Genomic DNA, 6,609 nt, shown 5'->3' with positions numbered 1-6,609 from the left:
TAAATCTGAGGTTATTATGACACATGACGTTATAAATTTTAATATTTAAAGATTTTTAAGGATAAAAAATGGCTTAGGGAAAAAAAATTAAATATTTCCAACATTTAACATCGAGAAATATTTTATTATACCGAATATGGACAACATTACACAATATTGAAAGACGAAATAACATATTTTTCCAGATATGCAACAATTGATCTATAGACTCTAAAGGAGTTTTAAAAAAAATGTACATCACAGGAACACATCGCTGACATCACCACATTTATACAAACAATACATTACACAATACGAAATGTTGCATTGCTAAACACATTTCTCCTACACCATTTAATAACTTCAGATATATATATATAGTATGATTGCTTTCATTAGGGGGGGAAGGCATCAAAAATAGTGTTTTGCTACACAATGCTCAGGTATTAAATGGTTTTTTTTTTACATAGCTGTATATAGCATGTTATTTTCTCTCACTTATATACCACACAACAATAAACCACAGGTGCATCTCACTTATACATTCAATATCTCTACCACACATACATATAATCTATAAGATTATTTTACTAATGTATGTATATTTTTATATAAAAGGGGAAAAAGTGTTTGATCGAGGAAAAAAATTGTGAATCTTGATTTCAAAAACTCGCAATATTCAAGGAAGCGTCCAAAAAAAATTTTGAAATTCACTTTCTTTTGACGCTCTTTGTTATTTTAGTAATTATCATATAATGAATAAGCACACAAGGCAATCAGAGAGGGAAGAAACCTAAGATGGTATAAAAAATTTGCTTCAAACTGGACGGTTTTTATTTAAGTACGAGGAATGTTCTCACTCAAATATTCTGATAGTTCATATATGCACTAATATCATTATCAATTAATGAATTCATATCATAAGTATGCAATGCAACAAGCAAAGAATTTTCCTCAAACTTTTCACAGTAAACACCAATTTTTTATTGACTCTAAACAAGACTGAATAAAATATGCGCAAGAGAGATATTATATTGTAATAGGAAATGATTCTTCATCTAGTTATTCATTATACATGCACCAAAACCCTTCTCAATCAACATGAAATATCGTGAATATTGAGCATTGGCTTTTTTTTGTATACTGCTTTAGGAACAAGTATTCGAACTGGTGCAATGCAACGACAACAAATATCAACAAGCAAAGGGCACCTCCTAAAGCGTTAAAAATTTACTTCAAAAAGACTTTTGTATAACTAATGTATATATCAAGTATACTGTATATAGTATTTCACCATTTCTAAATATTCCAGAAATTCATCCAAAAAATGCTACTGATGAATTTAAATTGCATTGAACAGGCATCATTCAACTGACCTGGTTGGTCAATCTTATTTGAAAACTGCAGATTACTATCCAGAAAAAATTAGATGTTCATCAGGGAGTGGTCACTAGGGAAAAAATTATATGCACGGAGATGGGTGCGATAAATGATGAATTTAAATACATCTTGACACTCCAATATTTAGTTGAGTGACCAATCAATAAACTGACGAACGCATAAGAATAAATTTGGTTTCAATAACCTTTTCACTACAGAAGTGCGCGTATGTGTACCTTCATCATTCTTGGTTTTAAAGATTCTTTATTCAAGTTAATACATGAAGAACACGTGTATCTAACTCAAATGGTCCTAGTACAGATACTTAAATTAATTAATTAAAAAATTTTCATAGAATATTTTGAGAATATTTATCACAATATAAACACAAATCAATTTTTTTTAAATTTCCAATTTTGGCTCAGGTTTAAAGAGGATATAGAAATCAAGGGTTCATGTTACGAGAGGCAAAGATAACTCATTTGCTTAAACATCACATTCTAATACTGAAAGCACATTGTTGTATAGGCTGCAATATAAAATATTTTGATAACACCATATTTTCAAAAATTAAAAAAAAAATATCCAAAACTTGAGAGAATTCTGAAAATTATGGAAAAAGCAGAACAAGATTAAAAAGTAATATTTTAAATTATATTTTGCTGAAAAAAATAGAAAACAAAAATCTCACTGGAGCTCAAAAATTTACCTAATTTTGGAAACGCAAGGGTCAAGCTTGGAGTATGTAAAATATTTTTCAACGATACTATTGAATAAGAGGGCTAAAAAAAAGTCTACACAAATGAACCCTGATTTAACCAATCAGATGGGGCCAACACTTTTATTTGCTAAATCAGGGAGTTTCAATGAACACAAATATACAAACAGCAGGGCTGTTCCAAAAGCATTGAGAACTTCAATAAGATATTCAGAAAACCCATCATGCAGAGATTACCAGAGTGCCAGTTTGCATATTCACCATCAAAATGTGATAGGAGGGCCATTGTTAGGCCTGCCTATGTACCTGAGGACAGTGTGCTATGTCCGGGTGGGCCTCAGGTGCATCAAGACGGCACTAACAATCAAGGACGTTCATTAAATTGGGATTGGTCTGACAAATGATAAACATTATCATTCAAAAGCCAAATTTTAACATTTAATGCATCTATATAATCAAGAATGCAAAAAATAACTATAACACATAATCCTTTCCCTAGTAACATATATATATATATATATATTCTCTCCTCTTTAGATAAAATCTATTGTTACTTTATGATTTCAGTCAAAAAACAACCAGCGATTATACTTCATAAATGTGACTGATTAGTCAGTTCTTTAAGCAAGCTTATGATGGTAAAAAAAAATTAACCTTGAGGATAAAATTGAATTAGGTAAAAAATAGTTTTCAGATATAATTAAAAACTATGGCTGGTGATAAAAAAAGCAATTTTGATTTCCCTCCCAAATATACAGGGCATAAAGCTAACACATTGCACCACAAATTACTGATAAACCATTGATCTTAGAGGCATACTTCCAATTAGAGTAAGGATACAAATATAACCTGTGAACCTTACACACATGCATATATATGCCATTTATATTGCAAGAGGTTATATAGTTATTAAAATAAAAAATAAGTTTTTACACAAACACCCTGCGCTTAAAACCTAATAAGAAAGCTGGGGCCGTCTCTCCTGAGGCCAACAACAAAATTTCCACGGTTTTAAGTGCAATATTTACTAAAATGTTTCAATTCAAAAATCTGAGAAAAAACAATAGAAAATGCCATTTGCTCTCATGTATGGTTTTCCCTTCCCAACTTTTCTCCAATTTTTTAATTCAAATATTTCAGCAAATATTGCACTTAGATACATCAATTTATTTTTTTTTGGTCTCATGAGAGACAGGACAACTTTCTTTCTAATCGGGTTTCTTGACAGGATGACCAAATAAAAAGTTACTTTTTTTCACTTGGAACCTCTTGCAATATGAATGACGCATCTGAGGTCCACACATTATTTAGATACTTTTTCTAATTGGAAATATACCTCTAGGATCAATGGCTCGCCAGCAATTTGTGGTGCGAGGTTTAGCTATGCACCCTGTATATCATCAGCGTTAATGCAATATTTCAGGTTTGATAAGTGCTGATTTTAATTTTTACAATCACAATCCTGTGTGTATGCGTGTATAACAAATATATCATTGTACAATTTTTTTCTTCTCTAATTTGTATAATTTGTATTGTTGCTTTAAAAGCAGATGTGTCTACTCCAAAGTATTTGCAATATTAAAATTAAAAACTGGTCCATCAGAAGAATATTGAATTTTCCTAATGAAACCAGACAATAAATTTGAAAAACATGTTTATTGTAGAAAATGTAAATTTGTCTGAGCATGTGTGCTTCCAAGTTAATCTTTTTGCTCCCAGCATGCTTTGTGTGTAGCATTTTTCATATGTAATGGGATAAGTATTACAATAAAAAAAATTAGTGGTTGAAATTTGATATATGGCATTTCAAGCTGTTGGTATAAAATGTAAATGGTACATTGAGAACAAGATTTAGTGGCGATTAAAGCAGGAAGCACATCTGTATCACGATACACTGGGAATGAGAAGATTAATGGATGATTCTTAAGAGGACGGTAGTTCTTTAGGGGAAAAAATAGAAATTGTTTATTTTTTTTCTCAATATAATTGACTATTACAATATAATAATTAATTATATAATAGTTAATTATATATTCAGAAGTCTGATGTATGAATCATTTAGTTGCTTCTGCAAAACAATTCTTCTTACGTCCATAGAAGTTTTCTTAGTGAAAGAAAGTTTACTGGCCTCAGCCTTAATTTTGTTGCTTATTAAAAAAAATTTCAGCTAGTGATCATGACATTAAATATTTTAGGAAAAATGAATTTTTCATATTGAAAATCTGGTGATGACATCTGTATTTGACATCATGGTGAAAATATATAGTAGTCACAAAAAAAAATTTTCAGAGTGATTTTTTTTAAATGAAAATAATTTCAAAAAGTGTCTGAAGGTGTAGATCAACTCTTTGTTAGGTGCAATTAAAATATTATGAGATCAAGAGAAACGCAACTACCAAGCACATTATGAAAATTACCCTCATGAATATTGATGACAATTTTCATTCTTCTAATCATATTTACTCATAGTTTCCAATCTTCTTTCTTCAGAAAAAGTCATCATTTAGCCCAGGGAGTGCAATATCAAGAAAAAAATTTAGGTGCCAGACAAATTTCTTAGGAGCCAAGCACGATTTTTTTTCCTTAAGAAAATCTGCCCAAAATAAAATATTTTTCCAGGACATTATTTTCCTTACACACATGGGAAGAGATTATTCACTCATAAAATCCATATATTTTGCACTCTCCTTAAACGCTAGATTAGCAATCACGTTGCAAAACCTTTAGGAGATGATGATTTTTTTTAGTCGCCACAATGACCTGGAATTTGTTAAACCCTGGTTTAGCCAAAAATAAGGAATATTTTTGGTTAAAGCTTTGAAATCTGCAAACTTGTTTGTGAAGCACCTGTCAGATCCACTGCGTCTAACAGAGGGTTAAGATAAGTGGGGATGACGGATGCAAGATACATACCACTCATACATCATTGCAGTAATAAATGTTACTTCAGTTTGATTATTGGGGTGGTATTCGCCAACATAGTTTAGGCTAGACTCACAATTTTTGGACAAGAGATAGACATTGATTGGTTAAAAATCTGAATTTAACCAATCTGTGTCAATCTCCTATAAAAAAATTGTGACCATAGTTTAAACCAGTGATTCCCAACGTGGGCATTAATGCTCCTTGGGGGGCAATAGAATGTTCTGGGGGGGGGGTGCAGTAGAAGCTACAGGTATAACATAGAATCCTATGGGTTCGATTACGTTTTGGGGTGATGGGAGAAAACTTTTTGAAGAAGGGGGAATTGGGACACACACAAAAAAAGGTTGGGAATAATGGTTTAAACCATGTCTGTGAATGCCACCCTTAGTAGTACACCTGAATTGAGCTGATGTAAACAAGACCAATCTGGGATAACCAAAAAATTGTTGATAATACAGACCTTACCAGATTTTAAGGCAACTTAAAATAGAGATGGAAATTATATGTTTCACAAAGACTATTTCAAATTACTATGCAATGCAACAAAAATATCAAATACAGTGTAAATTACACGAAACAAGTACTGTATTGCACTTATGGTTTTCAACATTTTAAATATTGTTATATATATTATAGTTTGAAAACAGTACCCTCACATAAAGCTCTTGCTACATACTGAGATCGCAGCAAATATTTCGTGACAATACAAAATATTTTGTATGCCATTTTACTGCACCTACTTTTCAAAATCAATACATGAAAAGCACCTTGGATAACCCAAACCTTGGTTAATTGAAGACCTACTGTATATATTTTTTTAACAAAACTGAAAACATTAAATTTAACCCTAAATTTTATCATGCATTCTTTAATTTTTAGCAACATGCTATGGCATCAGTGTAATTGATGACATTTAAAGAAAACATTTCCACACAAACAACAATAATACATACCACAAAAAGCTTTCCATATCACAGTCAATATACAGGCAATTACATACAACAGTCTCCAGACCCTTTTTTTCTTTGTCATGTACTCATACACCAAAACAAATGGCAAACATAACTATACATTATAAAAAGCATGCTCAATAGAAACGTATTTGGTATTCTCAAATTAATCACTACAAAATTTATATACGTGAAACAGAAGCTTGTTATACAGAAACCTTATTTAATACTAAAATACAATAAATTTTAACAACTCTACAAAGGGAAAAGAATGTTGAAAACAAAAAAAAATTCATTATTGTTCTGGCAATAAAAGTATTTCCAAATGTGAGATGAACATTCTTAGTTTTGTTATCGCTTTTGAAATAAAATGCCATGTATTAATTTACTGAAATTTATTAGTTGATAAAAGTGTTATTTTAATGTAAAAAACAAAATGTAACAGATGGCTGTTGCGATCCAATATCTAATAAACGTCAAAATTTATTAAATGTTGAGGTCCCAAAATATTTATAAGCTGAAAGCATCAAAAGTTTAAAAAAATCTACCTTCAAAAAATGAAAAAGTAGTCACAAGAGCATAAAACATGACAAAATCGCTTCATTAATGCTAGTTATCACTTCACAACTAAGATAAGGCCTCTGAAACTTTAGACCT

The sequence above is a fragment of the Pholcus phalangioides genome, unplaced genomic scaffold, assembly GCF_987345545.1.
Source record: "Pholcus phalangioides strain wild (caught in Gottingen) unplaced genomic scaffold, Ppha-v1.0 ptg000001l_1, whole genome shotgun sequence".
In the NCBI taxonomy this organism is placed as follows: Eukaryota; Metazoa; Arthropoda; class Arachnida; order Araneae; family Pholcidae; genus Pholcus; species Pholcus phalangioides.
Note: the sequence above shows the minus strand (reverse complement) of the source record.